The 22228-nt window shown below is 48.7% G+C and overlaps 1 long non-coding RNA gene across 4 annotated transcripts in view; it reads left to right on the plus strand.

Moving 5' to 3' along the window:
* Positions 1 to 22228, plus strand: part of LOC105483091 (uncharacterized) — a 75085-nt gene that overhangs the window by 33601 nt on the left and 19256 nt on the right. For 2 of the 4 annotated variants that reach the window (XR_011625224.1, XR_011625226.1), the window contains 3 exons: positions 15838 to 15910; positions 16645 to 16766; positions 18123 to 18238. The exons of 1 other annotated variant lie outside the window; for it this stretch is intronic. This is a non-coding gene — a long non-coding RNA (uncharacterized lncRNA). The remainder of the gene's footprint in view (positions 1 to 15837; positions 15911 to 16644; positions 16767 to 18122; positions 18239 to 22228) is intronic. One more of the 4 variants, XR_011625225.1, reaches the window with a different exon arrangement.

Below are 22228 nucleotides of genomic sequence, written 5' to 3' on the forward strand. Positions count from 1 at the left end.
GAGAAGTGTCAGTTCATGTCCTTTGCCCACTTTTTAATGAGGTTGATTTTTTCTTGTAAATTTGTTTAAATTCCTTGTAGACTCTGGGTATTAGACCTTCGTCAGATGGATAGATTGCAAACATTTTCTCCTATTCTGTGGGCTGTCTGTTCACTCTGATGAGAGTTTCTTTTGCTGTGTAGAAGCTCTTCAGTTTAATTAGATCTCGTTTGTCAATTTTTGCTTTTGTTGCAGTTGCTGTTGGTGTTTTCATCATGGAATCTTTGCCTGTGCCTATGTCCTGAATGGTATTACCTAGACTTACTTCGATGATTTTTATAGTTTTGGGTTTTACATTGAAGTCTTTTTTTTTTTTTTTTTTTTTTTTTGAGACGGAGTCTCGCCCTGTCGCCCAGGCTGGAGTGCAGTGGCCGGATCTCAGCTCACTGCAAGCTCCGCCCCCCGGGTTTACGCCATTCTCCTGCCTCAGCCTCCTGAGTAGCTGGGACTACAGGCGCCCGCCACCTTGCCCGGCTAGTTTTTTGTATTTTTTAGTAGAGGCGGGGTTTCACTGTGTTAGCCAGGATGGTCTCGATCTCCTGACCTCGTGATCCGCCCGTCTTGGCCTCCCAAAGTGCTGGGATTACAGGCTTGAGCCACCGCGCCCGGCCCATTGAAGTCTTTAATCCGTCTTGAGTTAATTTTTGTATATGGGCAATGAAGGGGTCCAGTTTCAATTTTTGTATAGGGCTAGCCTGTTCTGCCAGCACCATTTCTTAAATAGGTAATCTTTTCCCCATTGCTTGTTTGTCAGGTTTGTCGAAGATCAGCTGGTTGTTAGTGTGTGGTCTTATTTCTGAGTTCTCCATTCTGTTCCATTGGTCTATATGTCTGTTCTTTTACTGGTACCATGCTGTTTTGGTTACTGTAGGCTTGTAGTATAGCTTGAAGTCAGGTAATGAGATGCCTCCAGTTTTGTTCTTTTTGCTTAGGATTGTCTTGCATGCCTGGCTAATTATTATTATTATTTTTTTATTTTTATTTTTTGTAGAGATAGGGTCTCCCTATGTTGCCCGGACTGGTCTCAAACTCCTGGGCTCAGTTGATTCTCCTGCCTCAGCCTCCCAAAGTGCTGGGATTATAGGTTTGAGCCATCATGCCTGGTGTGCTGCTGCTTATTGCCTTCAGCTCAACAATCCTTCATTTTTTGGGGTGGCGTATACTGGTCCCCACAATTACATTTGGGCAGTGCCGTGATGTAAAGAAAATGACACCAGAAGTGGAGTCGGACAAGGGGTGGAGTCTTAGCTTTACTGATGAAAGGTTGTGTGATCTCAAGCAAGGAACTGAGTCTCGGGGCGTGTGCTGCACATTCACCAGGTGATACCTTGGAAAACCCTCCAGCGCTAAATGAGCAGGAGGGGGCTTCTCGTTCCAGGGTCTGCTTTCCTCCTTGCTACTCGGGTGTGTGGTCTTGTATAACTGCTGATAGCTTGGGGCACAGATACCTTCCTGGGGAGGAGAAAGTGCAGGTCTTATTTCAGGGCAATCTCTCAAGCAGTCTTTTCTTTCCAGTCCCTTCCCTCCAAGTAAGATCCAAGGTGATGGTGGGGAAAGCAGCGTTTGTTTTTCTCCCAAGAAGACTCATCTTCTCAACTGGCTGGGGAAGGCTGGGGCCCAGACAGGCTTTTGAGTGTTTTCCAAGGGGTCATGGCTTCCTCCGGGAAGCCTCCTTTCTGGGAAAACAGGAAAGCCCTTGGCTGGCTTGGCTCCTGCTCTGTGGACTCCTGACTTCAATCTTAATCATGTTTCTCTTTCCTGAACTGTGGCTTTAACACTCCCTGGGGGCCTGTGGTAGGAGGTTTAAGCCTTAAGCACTTTTTTTTCCCCTACTGATTGATCTTTTGTTTTGCAGAGCTGAGATTTCTTTACATCACAGTGATTCAAGGAGAAAAACACAGCCAGATCCTTCCTCATCTCCACATAAATTAAAACACATGTCTGTAACGCTTCAACCTCAGATCACATATCCTCATCCTCACTCCCCCGCCGCCCAACCCCCACCAATATACAGGCCCAGGTGCACGCACAGGAAGGCACATATTCTCTGGGGATGGGCGTGCCCGTACCCTCCCTCCCTGCAGACACCTGTGGGTGCTTGTGCTTACTGGCACCTCCCTGTTCACCCCTCCGTAGCTAGTGTCCATTCAAGCCCACCCAAGGAAGTAGCTTTACACATATACTGGCGAGATAGGCGGGTGCTGTCATGGGTGTGCACTCACTGTGTGCTTGGGCTTGTACACCCGCACACATGTATCTGTGTAAAAATGCAGATCCGTGTGCATCCATGTGCTACAAAGATAATTACGGCTCACAGTTACTCACCCTCTGTGCCAAGTACTGTGAACTTTGCAGATGTCGGTTCATCCAGCCCTTGCAACAACGCTGTGATATACACAGGACTGATTATTCTCTGCATTTTCAGAGGCGGTGGGCACCACAGTCCACACTCATAACCATGACACTCTCCTGGAAATAAAGGTATTTCTGTGCAGGTGCTGTGAAGACTAAGCCCTGCCGTACTCTGAGTCTCTCCTCCTCACAGGTACGTAGGTACAGGGCGTTGTTGCCCAAGGGTGTGAAGACGGGCAGGCAGTGGAGTGTGTGCACACCTGTCCCAACCGGCTCCCTTGGAAGCCTCCGGAGGCATTTCAGCCTTTTCAGGAGGTCCGTGCCTTGTAGCTGCTGTGTCCCTCTTCAGCACTGGCTACCTGGATTGTATCTTCTTTTCCCAAGTCATGTGTCCCAAGGCCTTAGTGGAGTCTCACCAGGCAGGGAGTGGAGGACAAGGCCACTCACCCGAACACTGAGTGATTAGCAGCTCTCAGAGCCCCCGCTCCACCATGCTCCCATCTCCACCCTCCTTTCCTCTTCCTGAGATCACTTTAGATGACAGATACCTTCCCTGGGAAAGCCTCCTGGGCCACATGATGGAGTCAGGGTCGCTTCAGTGAATACCTACAGAGTGGCTCAGAGTCTCCCTGTCTCCAGGTTCTGGCTCTGCCTCTTCTCAGCTGTGTGACCTAGGGCAAGCTTCTCCACCTCTCTGAGGCCTTAGTTTCCTCATCTGTCATATGGGGATTCTACTGATACCTAACCCAAAAGTTAATGGGAGAAGTAAATACGTGAATCCATGGGAAGGGCTCCGAACTGTCCTGGCCCTGAGTTGCTGGCGTCGTTGCTGTGCTCCTCGGCCTCACAGGCAGGCTGGTGGCTATCTGTCAGCTTCCCCAGTGAATCAGTGTGCTTTACGAGGGCAGGGACCAAGGCTTATTTTTCCTCTTGTCCCAGGGCCTGGCTCAGTCTCTGGGACGGTGTTGGTGCTGCTAAACATTGATTGAATGTCTGAATGAGGGATACCAGTTCTTTTTCCAGTGGGACCTGTTCTTGCAGCGAGTGGGATAAATCCCATCTCTCTGTCTCAGGGGTGTGGGGTGAGGCTGCCCGCCCTATGCCAGGGACGCAAAGTAGGGCAGGCCTCCCCAGGGGGGTTGCCGTGGCAACAGGAAAGTTCTACTCAGCAGCCGACACACAGGGTTGCTTGGGAAGCGATGGTGGTGTCGCCTGCCCAGTGTGAGCAGACACAGTATGGAAATGGCATTCGGAGCCTCAGTGACTCACCTGTAAAATGGGGGCTAAACTCGCAGCTCATGATTCGGGGCAGATTTGGAGAGATCATGCCTGGGGAAAGCTGTTGGGAGCTGCGGAAGGCCCTGCTGTTCCTGGCTGTTTATTGACTGTCTTCGGTGTATTACTGCTGCACCCTGGCACCTAAAACAGTGCCTGGCACATAGTGGGGGCTGATAAACATCTGCTAAATGAAGAATTACTCAAGCAAGAAGGCTGAGACTTCTCAAGGTCTCGCCCCAATTCAAAGTCTAGAATTCTAACAGAGCAGTGGTCTGCAACAGAGACCCCTGGATGCCATCTCTGACCTACCCCAGAGCCTCGCAGGCCCCTGAGTCCACCTCCCATCCCAGCTATGAACTCTGTGAAGGCAGGCAGGGGACTGGGTTCCATCTGGCACTGGGAAAATTGTCCTATATTGGGAGTCTTGACTTGGCTGATCGCAGAAGCTTGGGGTCGGGGGCTGTGAGCTGAGGTCATGCTGGATAAAAACAACGTAGGTTTTCAGGTCCCTCGTTAGTTCCACCAAATCAGACATTCTAGGGGTGCAGCCCAACACTGGGGGTGTAAGCATGTTCCCAGGGAATTCTGGTGATCAGCCAGGCTTGGGGATTTCTGCTCAGGCCACAACCTCCTGGAGTTAGAGGGGCTTTAACGGGTCTACTCAACCAAGCCAGGGTCCGGCACTTCCTGTACACCTGGGGAGACTGAGGTCCAGAGAGGGGACATGAGTTGGCCCAGTTCTCACACTGGCAGTCCTTGCCCTGGGACTTAGGCAGACTTCTAGGTCTGTCTGGCTTCAGCTTCTCCATCAACAATGATGGTGTCCACCTGCCTGGCTTCTCTGTCGGGGTGGATGTCACAGGTCTCATCTGTGCATTCTGGTCAAGACATCCAGCTGCAGGGAGGAACACGGGCATGGTAGCAGGCAGCAGATCTGAGTTGCCAGCCTGGCCCTTCCTTTTCCTGGCTTCTCAGACAACGTGTCTTCAGCTTCCTGAACATCAGTCTCTTCTTCTGCCAAATGGGCACAAGACCCCTTTCCTGAGAAGTGGGTTAGTGAGGCCATTAAGGGCATGGGGACCTAGTTTGAATTCTGGCTCCACTGGGTTGACAGCTGTGTGACTCCAGGCCAGTGACTTCACTTCTCTGAGCTATAGCTTCTCATCTGTAAAATGGGGGAGATGAAACCCAGCTTCATGGAGGTAATCACGAGGATTAGGTGTGAGGGTGCCCATGAAACATGTAGCAGGGTCTCAGCTAAAACGAATGCCCTGTTGAGGGAAGGCAGGAAGGCTGTGACTCAACTGTCCAGCCTGGTCTGCCCCAGCCCCAGAGGAAGGCTGGGAGCTTTGCCTCTGTACCCAAAGGGCAGCCCAGGGGAGGGGCAGTGAGGGGAGAGGTGTTTGTTTGAACAGCCAGAGGTGCTGAGAGGCCCCTGGTGTCCATTAGCTGGTTCCTGCTGAGTTGGAGGGAGTTGGAGGCCAGGAAAGTGATGAGCCATCGCAGCTGTGTGATACTTTCTCAGCTGAAAAGCGGTTTACAACTCGTTATCTTAATGTGTCCTCACAATAACCCTGGTAATTGTTAGCCTAGGGATCAGCCTCCTTGTTTCATATGGGGAGATGAGAGCCCAGAGAGGTTAAGTGGCCCAGCCGAGGTCACACAGCACAGCAGCAGCCAAAGAGAGGTAAGGTGGAAGGTGACTGGGATTGGAAAGAATGGTGGGAAGCTGAAGAGGCATGCTTCCTGACTTGCATCTAGCTTAACTCCTGCTTACTGCAGTCTCAGTCTATTGGTCCTGGTTGTTTTGTAGGTGTGGCAAAGAACTCGGACTCTGAAGCCAGATGCCTGGGTTCAAATCCTGGCTCTGCCACTTCCCAAGTGTGTGCCTTAAGAAAGTCACTTAGCCCCTTTAAAATGAGTTCTTCATCTGTCAGATGGGGATAATAATAGCACCTCCGCATAAGGCTGTTTTGGGGAGAAGCTCAGTCCACATATGTGTAGCATGTGCCCAGCGCGTGGTGAGTTTGCTGTCTTGTGTATAGCTTTGCTGCTGTTAGATGATGTGTACCCCTAAAGTCACATCACCTGTCCCAGCCTCAGTTTTTTCATCTGCTAAATGGGGCTGCTGACTACTGAGCCATTATTTTAGGCCAGGCACCTGCCAGTCAGAATTTCATTTAATATTCCCAGCAACCAATGAGATTGGTCCTCATTTAGTCCCATTCTCCAGATAAGGAAATGAAGACACAGAGAAGTGAACTGACGTGTCTGTAATTACTTGGCCAGAGACCAGGATGCTCCAACTCCAGCTCAACCCTGAGAGCCCATGGCCTCCCCAGTGTGCCTGCCTGCAGGCCTCTCTCCAGGGAACTCTTTAGGGCTGATACGCTTGCCTGGGTCTTTGGAGTCTGGGGGCTGGTCCCTGCCTTGGATGCCAGAGCAGCAGAGAATCCATCCCCGTCCCAAGATGGCGATCTCCCTCTGTGCCCTGCCCTGGCATGGAGTGCCAGTCCTACCTGGGCCTCCTCTTTCCCTGGGCCTGGGGGGAGGCTGAGAGGCCCTAGGCCATGAGAGAAGGCCATTAGCTGGCACTGGAGCCCAAGTGCTGGTAATAACCCTATTTTCATAGGGAGGCAGCTCATGTCTCCCTGTGTTCCAATCTGCTCCCGGAGCTCCCACTCCAGAAGGAAGCAGCAGTGGGTTATGAAAGCAGGAGCGGGTTACATAAGGATGCAGCAGGCTCCAGTGGGATTGGGGGAGCAGAGCAGCCCCCAGCCCCAGCAGAGCAGGGCTAGGCTCCTGCTCCTGCCTTGCCCAGCTGCCCTCCCTGGGACTGAGAACTGCAGGCAGGGCTGGGGCAGGAGTGAGCAGGGCGAGGTGGCAGGACGGAATGAGAGAGCCCTGGTCAGGGAGCTGGGAATCCTGGCTTGGGTCCTAGCTCTCTCATGACTTGAACAAATCCCTTTCCCTCTTTGGGCCTCAGTTTCCCTTTCTGGAAAAAGGAGGGGAAATCTTTAGGGGCCCTCCCAGTTTCGGGGGTGTTATATTTTTCTCACCTTGGAGAAGGTTGTACAAATTTCTAGCTTCTGACTCTTACCCGCTGCCAGCTTGCTTGAGCAGGGCACAGTCCCTCTCTGGGTCCCCATATCCCTGTTTATCTAACAAACAGAAGGAACCCCATTGTCAGCTTCATGGGTGCCAGATGTGCCTGGACTTTGGGGGGTCTGGATGTGACAAGACAGTGGAACAAGGACATCCCATTTCCTACTCTCTCCTTTGCTCCTTGGTCGAGTTCTAGCAAAGACCAGCTATACCACATCATGATAACAGTAACAGCAAAGACAACTACCACTGATCAAGTCCTTACTAGGGTTAGACCCTGTGTTAAGCCCCTTTGCAGGCATTGTCTCATCAAATTCTCATAAGAACCCTATGAAGTAGGTACTTTTATTATCTGTTTGACAGATAGGGGCTGAGGCTCAGAGAGGGCAAGTGACCTGCCCAAACTCACACAGCCGGTAAGTGGCCAACTCAGGATTCGATTCCAGGCTCGTTAGACTCCACTTCCTATGACACTGTGAGTCTGAACAGAATTGGTTATTTCCAGAGACCAAAGAAGTGGGTATGACCAGATGGTGTAAACAGCCCTGTTCTGTGGTCTAGGCTCTGAGGAATGTCCGTCCCCCTCACTAGCCACCCCCGGGCCTCTCTGGACTCACCACCCCCCCACCACATTCCCTTTGTGCCACCCACAGTGGCCATGGTGACATCTGGGAAGTGGGCAGCGCAGCCTGCAGGCTGTGTGGGCAGTTGGCACTGAGGGTACTTGAGCTCTCATATTTTTAAACCCAGCTCTGGCCACCTCTGCAGTTGGCTCAGACAGAGCTGAGGGGTTTTCCTTTGGGCCCCGCTGACTCTGAGTGGGAGGGCCCAGGCATCACTGTGTCAGAAGGCACTGTGCCCACGGCAGCCAGGGGGATGCTCACAGCTGGGGTGGGATCTGTGTCCCTCGGACCCTGGGAGCCCCAGGCAGCTCAAGCAAAGCTTATGGGAACCGTGGGTAGGTCTGAGGCTGTGGCTTGGAGGGAGAAAACCAGGAAGGGGAAGCTGAGGTCCTGAAAAGGAAAATATCCAGATTCCACTGCAAGTTAATGGCAGAGCTGGGATTTGAACTCAGAGCTCCTGATACCCAAGCAAGAGTAATTTGGGGGCTCACTGTTCATCCTGGTCCCCAGAAAGTCCTGTTTGTGGACACTCTGCCCCTGGGTAGGGGAATTTTATCTGCCCTGTAGGAAGGCAGGGGAGGAGGAGGAGGACAAGCCATTCATGCCCATGAATGACTCCCTGGGAAAGGAGCCAGAGGAGAGTTTCATAGCCAGGGGAGGTCGGATGATGGCAGGGGAGACACAGGAGTTTGAGGGTGCGGCTGGGGAGTGAAGAATAATTCACTAAACCCCTGTGGCTGCCGTTGCTTCTCCCTTCTGATACTCCACGTATCTGCCAACTTCCCTGCCCTGACCCCTGGCTCCAGGAGGGTCCCTCATACATTGTGCAGAGCAGGGAAGTGAGGGGCCAGGAGGCCATTTACAGGAGAAACATGACGAAGGTGAAGGGCAAGGAGTGGCAGGAGCTGCCCTCCATGGCTTTGTCACAGCCCCTTTCTGGGGCCTTTGTTTCTTCATTTATAAAATGGGGATAATCATTAGCATTTGCCAAGTACCAATTTTATGCCAGCCCTGGGCTAATCCCTTTTATGTGTGATTTTATTCAATTTTGCGACGACTCATTGCTCAGGTGAGGAAACTGAGGCTCAGAGAGGGTCCGTGGCATGTCCAAGGTCACTCTGCTGGTAAGTGGCAGAACCTGGGTCAGTCTTCAGGGCCCAGGTGCTTAGCCAGTGTCTGCACCCTCCACTCCGGGGTGTCAGGTTGCTCCAGTGAAAGACAAGTAGTGGGAGAAAGGACATTGGAGAGGATGACCGAGATAGACACCACTGGGGTGTCAGCCCCCTTCTCTGGCCTCCTCCCAGGGAAACGGGGTCCGGACCCATTCCTAGTGCCTCTCCAAATTCCTTTTTGTCCACCACTGCCTATTCCATTCCCTGCACCACTGCCACCAGTGCCAGCCTTCGAAAACACAAACCTGATTATCTCACTCCCCGATTCAGCCCCTTTCCATGGCTCTGCACTGCCCTTGGGAACATCCAAACTGCATAACTTGGCATTCAGCAGGTCGTTTTGTAATCCACCCCTTACCACCTCTCCATGGACCCTCTACTCTGCTTGATACCCAGGCAACAGCGATTTTGGACTCTCCCTCCACAGCACTCCCTGGCCGGATTTTCTTCCCTTTCCCCGTGCCTGAGCTCAGACAGTTCCCTCCGCCATTTTCACCTTGTCCTCAAACTCCTATTCATCCCTTAAAACCCACCCAAAGTCGCTTCTTCTGTGAAGCCTTCTGAGCCTGCTCCTGGTGGACTGTCACTCCCTCTTGGTGTTCCCATTGCCTTAAGGGTGGTTCTCATTGCCTTGTTTTGTAGTTAATTGTTTTCGTGGCACTCTCTCCCTGCTCACCTGTGACTACCTGAGTGTCCCCAGAGGAAAGGAGCTATGTGAGCCACTCTGGTGTTCCCAGCTCCAAGGCCAGGCACAGTGGACATTTATTGCTGAATGAGTGAATGGAGAGAGGATCAGAAAGCTACAGAGGATGGTAGATCTGCAAACTTCTCCCTGGGTGAGGCCCAGGCTCAGGTTCCAGACAGCTCCATGTATCTCCCACTCACTGAGATTGGATGTCCCGCAGTTGGACAGACCTGAAATTGAGCTATGTGATCCTGGGTAAGTCAGTTAACTTCTGGGTCTGGTACCTCATTTGCGAAATGGGTTAACAAGATGGCCATTAGGAGGATTCAGTAAGATATTGCATGAGAAACTTCTAGAACAGAGCCTTCAGTAAGGTAGGTATTTAGTAAAGCTTTCTTCTGTCATCTTGCTATCATCCCCATCATTATCACCTTCATCACCATCATCATCATCATCACCATTGCCATCCTCATTATCATTCCTGGGGTCTCTTTTTTTCTTTCCCAAATACCTGCCCCTCTGCTGGAGATTCTGCATGTCTGAGGTACCAGCCATTGCCAGAGACTGGGCTGTGTTCTGTCCTTTCATCGTGCCATTTCATTCTCACCCCAAAATAAAAACACACACAAAAAATCACTTTCTTCCCAAAGAGAATCCTCTCATTCACCATATGGGTTGCTACAATGATCCCCATTTTACAGATAGATGAACTGAGGCCCTGAGCAGTGACGTAACTTGCTAAGATCATACCACAACTGGTAAACAGTGGAAGACAATTCAAACCCCGGTCAGCCCTTTTGGCAATGCTGAGCTGCTTAGGGCTCTGGAGCTCACGGACCCTTAGGGTTCTCCTGATACACCTCCCGCGGCAAACACTCCCCGCAAAGGGTCAGTGTGAGTTTTTAGCTCTTTCCTGAGTCCCCTGGGCCCAGCAGAAAAACACTGAAAGATTTACTGAGAATCTAGGGAGACAAAATGGGACAGGCACAAAGACACCAGGAAGCTGGATAAAGTCTGGTAGGCTCCGAAGCCAGGGTGTTGGCCCTCCCTGGCTAGCTCACTTGGGCACAAACCAGCTCACTTTGGACTCACAGGGCCTGGCCTGGGTCTCCTGCCTGAGGATCTGGTCCACAGGATCCACTTCAGAGAAACTCCACCCCTACTCCCATCCATTTCCAGTCCCCTTCTTCTCCTTGTCTTCCTTCCTTCTGGGAGGGGCATCACTGGCATCTCTGAAGCTGAAATAACTCCCATGTTGGCTTTTTTTTTTTTTTTTTAAAGATGGAGTCTCACTCTGTCACCTAGGCTGGAGTACAATGGCATGATTTTGGCTCACTGCAACCTCTGCCTCCTGGGTTCAAGCGATTCTCCTGCCTTAGCCTCCCAAGTAGCTGGGATTCCAGGCACATACCGCCATGCCCGGCCGCCTGGCTAATTTTATTATTATTATATTTTTATATTTTTAGTAGAGACGGGGTTTCACCATGTTGGCCAGGCTGGTCTCGAACTCCTGGCCTCAAGTGATCCACTTGCCTCAGCCTCCCAAAATGCTGGGATTACAAGCATGAGCCACTGCACCTGACCCTATGTTGGCTTTTTAAGGGGAGGTTTAGTGAGAGGCTCAAAGGAGAGAATTTTGGGTTCATTCATTCTTCAAATCTGTATTGAGTATCTACTGTGTGCTACAATTGTGCTGGGCAGGGGGACCTGGAGATAACCTGAACTCAGTCCCTCCCTGGAGAAGCCTCAGTCCCATGCCTCAGTCCCATTTTTATCTCTAAGAGTAGCCAAGACCCTTCCCACTTCTTTGGCATTAGTTCTGGGAGTGCCCAAGGGCAGGGGACCATCTTTATCCCACGGAGCTGGGCACAGAGGAGCTTTGAGAGAGCATTTGTAGTACGGACCTGAACTGAGCGAAATGAGAATAAAGCACTGCATACACTTCTCTGATTTCAGACATGGGCCTGGGGAACCTCAGCCCTGACCCTTTCCCATGGGTCCAACCCCTCTGTATGCACCCCTTTACTACAAAGCTTCTTATATTCTGTCATTGTCTATACCTTGCTTTCTACCCTGAGGTTGAGTCCCTACTATGTGCCAGGCATAGTGTTGACCAGACACTGCTGTATCCTTATAGAGATTGATGATCACACACACACAGACACCCACCCATCCCCTGCAGCTTCCCCCCATCCCCCAGCACACACCCTAAGACAGTATTAAAGGTTTATTACTCATACAATGAGGCTCTTAAGAAAGAGCAGAGAAGCTCCCAAGCAGGCAAAAATGGCTTGAGAGACTAGGAAAGGGAGATTGGCTTTCAGTTTTTATAGATGGATTGACTACAAGGATATTATGGAGTTTTAAAAATAGACCTCAAGAATTGGGATGAGTTTTTAATAGACCTCAATGGTTCCTGGCACGTGGGCTGGCCTTTGTGGTTTGAATTTACCGTTAGTGCCAAAAGAAGGGGCTCTCAGGTTTTATTATCTTGCCTAGATGTGGGACAGAAGGGGAAGGGGGAATGGTGGGTGTGGCTAGTGTCAGATATCAAACATCAAACATAGAGCCAGATGGATCACTTGAGGTCAGGGGTTCGAGACCAGCCTGACCAACATGGTGAAACCCCATCTCTTCTAAAAATACAATAATTAGCTGAGTGTGGTGGGTGCATGCCTGTAATCCCAGCTACTCAGGAGGATGAGGCAGGAGAATTGCTTGAACCTGGGAGGTGGAGGTTGCAGTGAGCTGAGATGGCCCCATTGCACTCCAGCCTGGGTGACAGAGTGAGACTCTGTCTCAAAGAAAAAAATATATAAAACAATAGAGCTGACTCCTTATTACATAGTCACACCCACCCCTGCCCCTCTTCCCTACTGTACCTAAACCTTGGCAACCATTAATCTGTTCCCTGGCTCAATGATTTTATCATTTTGAGAATATTATATAAGTGAATTAATACAGTGTGTGGCCTTTTGAGATGTTTCTCCCCTGCTCAGCATGATGTCCTTGAGGTTCATCCAAGTTGTTATATGTACCAATAGTTAGTTACTTTTTATTGCTGAGTGATATTTGGTGTTATGAATGTACCACAGTTTGTTTAATCATTTGCCTATTGAAAGATATTGTGGTTGTTTCCAGTTTTTGATTATTACAAATAAAGCTCCTATGCTTTTTCTGATGTTATTGTAACTATTCCTGCTTTCTTTTGATCATTGTTTGCATGATACATCATTTTCTAGTCTTTTCTCTCATCTTATCTATATCATTATATTTGAAGTAAGTTTCTTATAAATAGTATACAGTTAGATCATGTTTTTTAAAATCCACTCTGTCAATCTGTCTTTTAATTGATGTATTTAGATCATTTACATTTAATGTAATCAATATGTTAGGGCTTAAGTCTGTCATTGTACTTTTTGCTGTTTGTTCCTTCTGTGTTTATTTCTGTTTTATTTTTCTTGCCTTCCTATGGTTTGTTTGAGCATTTTAAAAATAATTCTATTTTGATTCATTTAGAGTATATTTGAGTAGATCTCTTTGTATATAGATCTTTTAAAGTGGTTTTACTAGGTACTGCATTATACTTACATAACATCACAGTCTACTGATGTTAATAGTTTACCAGTTTGAGTGAAATATAGAAACCTTACCTCCTTTAAATTTCCCTTTCCTCCTCATTTAAAATATAATTGTCTTAATTATTTTCTTTACATACTTTGAGAACCACATCTGACAATTTATTATTTTTGCTTCAATGATCAAATATAACTTAGACCAACCTGGGCAGCATGGTGAAACTCCACCTCTACCAAACAAAAACAAAAGACACAAAAATTAGCTGAGCGTGTTGGCATGCACCTGCAGTCCTAGCTACTTGGGAGGCTGAGGCAGGAGAATTGGGAGGTTGAGGCTGCAATGAGCCATGATAACGCCACTGTACTCTAGCCTGGGTGACAGAACGAGACCCTGTATATATAAATATAAATATATATAAAAATAAAAATAAATATAAATATATATAAATATAAATATATATACATTTATCTTAGAAAACTCTACAGGGGAAGGTAAATGTATTATATATATAATCTCTATTTTTCTGCTCTTTCTGTTATTTTTCCTTTCTGATGTTCCAAGATTCATTTCTTTACTATTAATATTTCAATAACTTCTTTTAGCCATTCTTTTAGGGTAGATCTGCTGGTGACAAAGTCTCTCATTTTTCCTTTGTCTGATATTGTCTCGACTTTTCCTTGATTCCTGAAGGATAGTCTCATCAGATACAGAATTAAGGGTTGACAGTTTTGTTTTTTTTAATACTTGAAAAGTTTTGTGCTGCTTTCTTCTGGCCACCATGATTTCTGATAAACCATTGTTGCCCAAGCTATTTCCTCCCCCCATAGATAAGGTGTTTTTTCTCTCACCGCTCTCAATATTTTTTCTTTGGTTTTAGCTTATTGAAGTTTGGTTGTGATGTGTCTTAATGTGAGTTTATTTAGGTTTATCCTATTTGAGTTTTACTTGGCTTCTTTAATCTGTAGGTTTATGTCTTTGGCAAAATTTGGGAAATTTTCAGTCATTTTTTTCTTTGAATACTTCTTCAGCTCCATCCTCTTTCTCCTTTTGTAGGATTCTGACTATTTGAATGTTGGATCTTTTGGTATAGTTCCATAGGTCCATGAGGCCCATTTGTTTTCAGTCTATCTTCTCTCTTGTTCAGATTGGGTAATTTCTATTGTTCTACCTTCAAATTCATTGCTTATTTCTTCTTTATTCTCCATTTTGCTGCTGAGCCCATTCGTTGTATTTTAAAAAAATTATTTATTATATTTTTCAATTCTAAAATTTTCCATTTGGCTCTTCTTTGTATCTTTTGTTTCCCGAGACTTTCTATTTTTTCACTTGTCTCAAATGTTTTGGAATTGCTTGTTCAATGGTTTTATTTTTTTTTAAATGATGGCTGCTTTAAAATTTGTTAGATAATTCCAACATCTGTGTCTTCTCAGTGTTGGCATCTGTTGATTGTTTTTTCTCATTCAAAATGAGATTTTTCTGGTTTTTGGTATGATGAATGATTTTTAGTTACATCTTGAACGTTTTTGGTGTTATGAGATTCTAGATCTTGTTTAAATCTGACACTATGCCCATGGGGGAAGGGAAATGACTTCTCATTACTGCCAGGCAAATGAGAGCTCAGGTTTCCCACTCATCCTCATTTGACACCCCAAGGGAGAGACATGGCTTGCTACTGTGGGGAAGAGATGGGATTTCAGGCTCTTCACTAGATCTCTATTGACACAGCCCTGGCTGGGAGGGGAGGGGTGCCTCATGATTGCTCCCCACATAGTCTCCACTGATACTGGAGCTAGAGAAAGCTTCATGACTATGAGATGGTAGGAAAGGTTATGGTTTCCACTCAGTCTCCTCTAATATCACACCAGTAGGGAGGGTAGGGGGTGCCTCATTACCAATGAGCAGAGGTGGAAGTCCACAATTCTAATGTGGCCTCCACTGACATCAGGATTGGGGTGAGAGATGGGGGTACTACTACCTGGCATGCATGAGTAGTAGCTTTCCATTGAGTCTTCTCTGATACCACTTTGATAGGGGTAGAGGCTTAGGCTCTCTACTTGGCCTTTGCTGAAGGGGTTTTAGATTGGGCCACATTTCTTCCCTTTGATGTTTGGCTAGGGTGGAGTGGTAATCATCTAGAAGTTTTCTATGTACTAGGTTCTTGCTCTTTCTGGTCCTTTGACTAGGGATAACAAAATTTCCTTGGGGCTTTTAAATCTGCTTTCAGTGGCATTTCTAGGTTGCTGGCTTCTCCAGCATTCAGCCTGAGAGCTATGAAATAATCAGAGAACTCAAGGAACTCACCACTGTGTCATCCCTTAGCTTCAGAGGTTCCTAGTCAGTCTTCCTTCTTCTCTCCATCTTTCAGAGTCTACTTATGCTTGTTTTAGACACAAAGTCCAAGATTTTTAGCTGTACTTAGCATGAGGAGTCGGGAGACATGAATCTACTCCATCCTGGTTCAGAACCAGATGGTTCTGGAACGTCTCTTGGTTCAGAACCAAGAGAACTTGGTTCTCTATAGTGTTTAACAAAATAGGTAGAGCTAAGCCAAGAGAAACAAGGTTTGGTTAGAAAGTAAAAAGAGATAGATCAGTTGAATATAATTTGGCATCTGTAGGATGAAACAAGAAAGTAAATGTTTGATTGTTTGCAAGGTTTTGATCAGCAAAGCATACTATGGTTGGCATGCCCTTGGTATTAGGGTTATTACCATAAGAGCAAAGCAGCTCAGCACAGCACATCCACCACTGCACATGTGATAATAGTAATAAATAGGAGGCAATGAGTGCACAAGCTTAATTTAGGCCTGGAAGAAGACTTCCCTGTGACACTACCTAGAGATAGTATAGACAACCCCAAGGAAGATACCATCCTTGGGGTTGGGTTGGGGGAAGGTCTAAGAGGGATGGGAGAAGGGGAAGGGGGTTTAGGCGTTTGATTGTATAAATCCAAACCTGTATATATGAGAATGTGGAGGAATGCAGGCCTTTTGTTTTTCCTGCAGATCCTGTTCAGGTTCCTGAAGCCACTAAGTAGTTGGTTTATCACTCCATGCCTAACAGAGTGCCTGGCGCATAGTAAGTACTCAATACATATTTGTTGAAAGAAAGAATGAATGAATGAGTGAATGAATGTTTTTCTGTGTTACATCACTTATTTCAATAGCTGTTATGGACTAGAGATTCCCCAAGAATGAGGAAATGTTGGAGGCTTACCTTTCTGGGGCTCTGGATAAGTAACCTGTAGGGAACCCTCCAGACAGTGGTGCATAAGTTTTCATGCTCAAAGGGGTAGGCTCACCAAGGAGAAAGAAGAGATCTGGGAGTCAGCAGTTCATCTACTGACCCATCAACCCATCTGTCCATCCACTAACCCACCCATCCACCTACCCATCTGCCCATGCATCCAGGGGTAGGGGCAGATTGTGCAGGTTTTCATGCCCAGAAGGTGGACCCATTGAGAGGGGAGAGAGAGAGATAGAGTCAACAGTTCATTTGTCCATCCATCCACCTACCTATCCAGTCATCCATCTTTCATCTCAGCCACGCCTCTGGCACCTCCCTTCCACCGCCATGCTTGATTTCTCTCTGTGCCCGCAGCGTCTGGATCTGGGTAAATGTATCCCTTAGTCAACAAATATTTATTGAGTGCCTACTATGTGCCAGGCATTGTTCTAGAAGCTAAGGTAAAACAGTAGATAGGACAAATGCTCTGTCCTCATGGATCTCAGTTTAGTGCTCAAAGTGTTTTAAAAACACAAAAGTGAGTCATACCTCTCATAGTTGATACACTACTGCTGTTGTTTCCCGAGGTCTATGCCAAGTGAAGCTGGCAGGTGCCAATGGGTGATGGTGTCTTGGGGCCAAGACTTGGTGATAGTTTCTGGGAAGGAGGGGTGAAGAGAGGACAGTACCCACTGAAGAGCCAAGACTGGTGAGGATCCTAGCTACTGTTTCCTGAGCCCTTGTATATGCCCGTGCATACACAGTGTATGTTTATCTCTCTGTTCTCCAATCACCCTATGAGGCAGGCTTTTTTTTTTTTTTTTTGGAGACACAGTCTCACTCTGATGCCAGGCTGGAGTGCAGTGGCACGATCTTGGCTCACTGCAATCTCTACCTCCCAGGTTCAAGCCATTCTCCTGCCTTGGCCTCCAGAGTAGCTGGGATTATAGGCGCATGCCACCACACCTAGCTATTTTTTGTATTTTTAGTAGAGACAGGGTTTCACCATGTTGGCTACGATGGTCTCAATCTCCTGACCTCATGGTCCGCCCACCTCGGCCTCCCAAAGTACTGGGATTACCGGTGTGAGCCACCGCACCCAACCGAGGCAGGCTCTTTTATCTGCTCTGCTTCCCCAAGGATGCACTGAGGACCCAGGAGCTGATGTGACTTACCCAAGGCCATGCGGGGAGGAAGTAGTAGAGCCAGGATTTGAATCCTGGTTTGTTTGGTTCCAAAGCCTGGGTTCTTAACTACTTGGCTCAAGTGCCGGGGAGGGTGGAAAGGGGTGGCAGGAGGGGTCTGCAGGAACTGGAGCCTGGCTTTAGGAGGGCTTTGGAGGGCTGTCCTGCATGCCACCTTGTTCCTAACACCTGCTTGTCCTTGAATGTGGAGCTGCCGTTGATGACTTCAGGCAGACCTACCAAGCCAGGTTCCCTGTTTCCTGCGCACAGAGAAGGCCATTTGGCAATGCAAATCATGTCTGCCCACACCCGCTATGGATCCTATAAGTTTACACAAATCACTGAGTAAAAATCACATATTGCTGTAATTTACAAACACCACCCCGTCATTCATAGCTGCAGAGGGAGATGGTGAGTGCTTGCAGAAAGCTGTCAACAGCTCTTGGACCCGCTGTGTGTGCTGCAGCTCTGGTACGGTGGCAGCCACTCAGTGCTGCTGTGGCCTCCACTGCTTCAGTGGTAGTTGGGGACCTGGTTCTGTGGTGGCTTTGAGGGTTGACCCAGTCCTGGCCAGTTTTCTAAACATGCATTGATTCCTGCCCACATCTGGAGGCCACTCCAAAAACCAGAGATGATTGTCATAATAAAACAATAATCACAGCTAACTCTTGCTGAGCACTTTCTATAGCCCCATGGCACAAAGGAATTTACCCTATGAATTCTCACAACCACAAGGAGTGGGTACTTCATCATCCTCATTTTCTGAAGGTGGAAACAGGCTCAGAGAGGTTAAACGACTCACTGAAAATCAACCAGCTAGTAACTGGTGGAAACAATCCTAAACCTAACTGTCTGATTTAAACATCTGGTCTGGCTCTTAGAAAGGATGCTGCCCTGCTCCAGCCCTGCCTCCTCCTCCTGATATTCATCAAAGAGAGCTTATTCGGGGGAGCAGACAGTGGCAGTGGACTCAGAAGATCTGGGAGAACAAACTCAGGTCAGCTTACTGTGTGTTCAAAGGCTTTTGAGCGTGTAACCATTTGTGTGTTCACAGGTGGGTCCTTATATGTGTTTGAGATTTTGCACATGACCACATGCCCAAAGTTGTGTTGTGTGTGTCTTGCCTATGTTTGCCTCCTCATGTGTGTGTTTGCGAGCGAGTGGCTGGGTGCCTTTGTGTTCTTGTATATGTGTGTGTTCATGCTAATGTACATTAAGTGCATATCCAATTTTTACTGGGTACTTACTGTGTTGCAGGGACTACTGTAAGTGCTTCACAAGTATCAACTAATTTCATCTTCACAACAATCCTATGAGGAAGTACTATTAATAGCCTTATATCATAGATAAGGAAATCAAAGCACAGTGAGGGTGCCAAGTTGCTCAAGCATCCCTTCTGATTACAGAACACGTTTTCTTCCTTTACGTCCACCCTCCCTCATTTTTGGGCCATATGGCTTAGGTATTGATTCCCCACCTCCCCCATACCTGGCTGACCATGGGACCCAGGTGTGGCGAATCAGAGTCACTGTGATTGGCACAAGCAGCTGAACCAAGCAGCTGCTCATGAGAAGTGCCTGCGGGTAGTTCAGAGTCACTCAAAGCATGGTCTGCAGATAGCATCAAATACCTAGGTCCCACCGCTGAGCTCCAGAATCAGAAGCTCCAGAACTGGGACCCAGGAGTCTGTGCTGTCACAAGCCCTCCAGGTGACCCTTGTGTACTTGAGAGCCTGGATCATGAAGCCACACCATCTGGGTTGGGTTGGAATTCTAGCTTCACCACTCATTAGCTATGGACAAGTTATATAAGCTTTCTGTGCTTCAATCTCCTCATCCATGAAATGTAAATAACAGTAGTCCTGACCTTTTTAAGGATTAAGTGGGTTAAGGCATACAAGTGCCTAGAGCAGTCCCTGGCATATGACTTGTTGCAGCAGGGCTCACTGTCACTGTCACTGTGCAGGGATGAGCATGAGATCCAACCCTGCCCCATGAGCAGTCCTGCGGCTTTTGCTGGTACCATTAGGAACAAAGTGGTTCCTTCTGCTCGGGTAGGGTATAAGCCTGGAGCTGCTGGTGACCGCGTGCCTCCTCAGGGGGAGAGCTCGCCTGAGAATAAAATGACCAAGAAGGAAGTCAAGGGGCAAGGGGTCCCTGAGGACATTTTTGGAGCTCCTGGATCCATGCCTGGAATCACTGGACTTGTCAATTTCATGAGCAAATTCTTTTCCCTTTGGCTTCAGCCACTCTGAGTTGGGTTCCTGACAGTTGCATGTGGACAGCTCCTGCCAGGTGCCTCATCTGACTTAAACAAAGGAGTGACAGCAGGTGAGCCCAAGGCCATCAATGAGTTGAAGCAGTGCTGGAATTCCTAATCCCCAGTCTGTCACCTCTTATTGGCTGCCTTTTCCAGACAAGGCAACCCCAAACAGCATCTCCCAGGCCTCAACAGTTGGTTCTCTGGGGAGGGCATCTGTAGGCTGACCCTGCACATTGAATGTGCCGTTGCGTTTCTTTGTCAGCGTCACCGTTTGCTTGGGAGGGGTGGTAGAGATTCCTCCTGGAGTCCAAGCTCTGCATTATTCAGTCTCATCATGATCAGAGGCACCTTAGGGGCTTTTTGATGAGGCTCCTTGGCCTTTAGAATGTCAAACAGACAGTTCTCTGCCAGGCTCTATCATGGCGATGCCAAGGCACCAAGCCTAGAGATGGGCTGAGGTTGGAGGCTTCGTAGGCAGTGATTCTGTCCGCCTCCTTTCCTGATTTGTGTGTCGTGTGGGGCAGGGTCAGAGACCGTTTTCTACCTTAGTTTCCCCAGCTTGCAGGCCTCTGGTTTCCTGCTTCTGTCTCAGCCCGACCAGGCCGTCTCTGCCTTCTGCCCTCATCCCCCTTGGTCTTGGTCTGCCCTACCTCTTGCCCAGTTTCCCGTGGCTCTCTAGACCCCTCCCTCCACTCCCATGGTCCCCATATTGCCCCATTTCAAGTTCCCACCTTCTCCCCGTCTCCCAAGCTCCCAGCCTCCTTGAGCCTCCTCCATCTGACCTCTCTCCATCTCTCCCAGGCCCTGCAGCTCCCCCACTCATGTCAGTGTCCCTGTAACTCCTGTTCTTCTCTCCCCAGGGTTCTTTGAGTTTCTCTATCCTCTCTGCCTCTCCCTTCCTCCTCTCCCTCAGCCCTGCCTCAGGCAGCCACCCCACACCTGTCTGCCTCTCCTCCCCTCCTCCCCCCACCTCCTCCAGATGGCCCGCTGCCAGTCTGGTACCAGCCGGGTTGCCATGGGAACCACTGAGCGGCTTAGGAAGCTGCCATAGATCTAATCACAGGCTGTGAGGTTTCAAGGAACAGCTCTTTTCGGTGCTGACAGCCGATTAGGCTGATGCTGGGAGGTGGGGGGTAGGGGGAACAGGAGCCAGGGAAGATGTCAGCCCAGGCAGGGCTGGCCCTCGAGGCACCTGGGAGCAGGAGGCCAGATCTGTCCAGCCCATGCTGTCTGTGCCTCACTGGCACTCTCAGACCCTCTGGAATTTTCCTGAAGAGATCATTGATGCTACATGTATTCTCTCCTTGCTTCCCTTTCACTCACATTCATTCATTGGTTTGTTGATTCATTCATTCACTCACCAAACCCTTCCTATTGGTCGTGTGCCTTCGAGGCCTTTCCAGTGCAGTGGGAGAGACAAACCCCTACACAAACTCCTGCCCCCGGTGGGCCCAGTGTTCTGACTGCGGGTATCCAGGGCTGTGGGATCCCCAAGGAAGGCAGGAGGCCCGTGCTACTTGGGGAGAGTGAGGGGGCCTGAGGATGTGCTTCACAGGGCAGTTAGATCTGCATCTCCATGAGGGAGGAACAGGAGTTTGTCAGCCAAGAAGGGGAAGGCTCTCCCGAACCTGCAAGTTCCACCTCTGAAGGTGACCACGGAATCTGTTTTTGAGTTTCTCTCCCAGGCGATTCAGACACAGACCAAAGAGTGAGGCCATGTGGAGTCACTACTGATGGAGACATTTCTGTGGGGGCTGTGGAGTGCCCCCAGAGCAGACCCTTTCACAGCTGTGCTGAGGACGGCCTGGGGAGTAACCCCACATCAGGAAACATAGCCCAAAGTTCACAGCAGCCAAGTCCCCTGGGGTTGATGGCCTGTGTTTCTGGAAGGCAGAAGGTGGGGGATTCTCTGGGGGAGTTGTTCCCACCTGCTTACACCTCCTGCACCCCATTTTAGTTGTGTAGCCAGCAGGGCTGTGCCAGAGCTTTGCGGGCCAGAAGGGCCTGCCAGCTTGGTCTAGTCTTAGATGGCTCCCCTGGTACCAGGCTTTTGGTTTTTCTCATCTAAACCAGAAACTGTGTTTGCACATAATTTGCATACATTTGCATATGGTGTCGGTGGGGCCCAGCATAACATGCAGAAAACACATTTTTCTCGCCAGGGTGCTTTGCAGCCTGGATTAGAGCCCAGGTGCGCAGAGACCAGGAGCTATAAAACTCTTCCCTCCTTTGGCCCTTGATGCTCTTCCAACGCACTCCTTCCCGCACCCCTCCCCACGGCGGAGCTTAGACCCCAAGTCAGCGGGTCTGGGAAAGCCATTCCAGTAAGGAAGCCTGGATTGCTGTGGGTCTGCTTCAATTATACTTGCTGTGTGACTTGGGAAGGTCACTTTTAGTGTCTCTGCCTGCCTTTGTGTGAGTCTAGGTTTTACTGAAGATCGGAGGAGGAGGGTACAGAAGCATCACTTCATTCCTTCCTTCCCTCCTTTATTCATTCATCTGATTCTGTTCATTGTGTGCTTATAATGTACCAGGCCCTTGGTTCTAGAAGGAGCCAAACTAACCATGTTCTCTGCCCTCTGGGGGTTTCGGGGAGACTGGCTTCAGTCAAATGACCACACCAATAAATGTACAATCAGTCTTTATAAGTGCTACGCAGAGACGTATGTGGTGCTACGTGGAAGCCCAGAATTGGTCTGGAAGGTCATGGATGACTTCCTAGAGA

The sequence above is a fragment of the Macaca nemestrina genome, chromosome 1, assembly GCF_043159975.1.
Source record: "Macaca nemestrina isolate mMacNem1 chromosome 1, mMacNem.hap1, whole genome shotgun sequence".
In the NCBI taxonomy this organism is placed as follows: Eukaryota; Metazoa; Chordata; class Mammalia; order Primates; family Cercopithecidae; genus Macaca; species Macaca nemestrina.